At 31.4% G+C, this 1,820-nt stretch overlaps 1 protein-coding gene across 1 annotated transcript in view; it reads right to left on the reverse strand.

The window, feature by feature from the left end:
* The window catches only part of LOC108757089 (THO complex subunit 2), a 54,666-nt gene that overhangs the window by 30,428 nt on the left and 22,418 nt on the right, over positions 1-1,820 (reverse strand). The gene's annotated exons all lie outside the window — the stretch shown is intronic.

Consider the following 1,820-nt stretch of genomic DNA (forward strand, 5'->3'; position numbering starts at 1 on the left):
ATGAATTTATTGCTCTTAGATTGAAAACTATTTAGTGGGCAATTCATTATTATATCATGCTCATAGTCATTAAAAAAAGATTTAAAAATTTGGATGTCTTTAAGTTTTATCGAGATGAACCTTTAAACCTTGTTTCTTATTTAATAAATAAATATTTTTAGCAATAAATTCTTCATACAGTGATAGAGTAAAATCTACTAAGAAAAAAATACGGGATATGTTGAACTGCTTTACAGAAATTAGATTTGACAATCGTAAAACTGTAAGGCGTGGAAATCTAATGAAATATCCAAGGTATTTCTGATATGGAATAACCTATGCACCTATGTTATAATGAAAATTGTTGTTCAAGTATAAATGTTATTGTGTAATAATAAAAAGAATAACCGGAATGAACATCGAGTGCCTATTTTTGCGATGCTTGCGATTCCAACTATCTGAAAAACGAGTTCCGAGTATAATGCTTATTTTTCGCGCATGCTATGTTTGTATTTTAGAAACATTAAATAAAGTTTTTCAATACTGATTTCGGCGGACACGCGTATTCGGCTATCTTTAAACATTAATATCTCATTAACTATTGTGCAAACTGTAAAATGATAGAAGACTTTGACTCAGTTTAGTCCGCTCTACCTACTCAGGATGGATGGTGCCATTCTGTATATATACAGGATGTCCCCAATTCTTATTAATTAATAATTCAGAGAGTGAAAAAGAATAAAATTTTGAATTAAAAGTTCCTTTGCCACTTTTGACTCAGACTATTATTTATCGAGTTATTAACAATTAAAATTGATCAATCAGACAGCATGCAACCGAAATACGCAGGAATGTAGCACACCATGGGACTGCTTGCGCTTACTATGTATTCTCTCGAATGAAATTTTATTCTAATTGTTCATATTAATAAATAAATAAATAAATAAATAGGCAGATATCAATAAATTATTTATAAATAATGAATACAATCGAATCTCCGTAAAAGTAACTTGTCGCAACCGATCTCCGTAAAAGTAAAGTTTGCCTCTATCCCCACTTTTTCAATGGCGCTTGCGCAAAGTTCCTCTTCCGAGACAGCACTACCACAATGTAGTAGTAACCTTTATGGCATAACCTTAATATCAAAATAAGCTGTGCATTTGTATGATTCAAATGGAAAGCACCAAATGTGTTGAACATTTATTATGTTCACATTCGTGTAATCGGGCCTTATTGGTTAGAATTGATTATTTACACATGCCATGCGCATGCGCTAGCATACGTGGTAGAGGAAGTTTCACAGAGGGAAAATTACTATATGTATAAAAAGTTGAGGCATGACTTTTACAGGAAGTTAAAACAATAACGAAGGTTAACTTTACAGAGGTTCGATTGTAAATCAAATAAACAATAAATAAGATAAATATCATCAAATTATTTACAAATAATTATTGATATTTTTTGCCAGTAATCCTCTTTTAATATCCGTGATAAATATCCCATAATTAGTTTTTCTCATCATCGTTAGGGTAGTTATAAAAATAAAATAACTAAATTGAACAAATGGATCAAGTAATTGAATTAAACAAATAAATATGTAAATAATAAATAAGAATAAAAAACAATAAAACTGCAGAAAAAGGAAGCAACCGCCGACGACTTTGACCTTGACGTATGTTGTTAAGATCATGACCCTGAGTAATCTCCAAGTTTTAGCAATCGCTCGTTATTCGTTAAAAAGTTATTAACAAAAGAAGTTTGAAAAAAATATCGTTTTATTAGATTGCTTCCAGGCGAAGCAACTCCCACCCCACTTCCCCCCCCCCCCCCCTCGCTACTTA

Source organism: Trachymyrmex septentrionalis, unplaced genomic scaffold (assembly GCF_001594115.1).
Source record: "Trachymyrmex septentrionalis isolate Tsep2-gDNA-1 unplaced genomic scaffold, Tsep1.0 scaffold103, whole genome shotgun sequence".
Classification (NCBI taxonomy): domain Eukaryota; kingdom Metazoa; phylum Arthropoda; class Insecta; order Hymenoptera; family Formicidae; genus Trachymyrmex; species Trachymyrmex septentrionalis.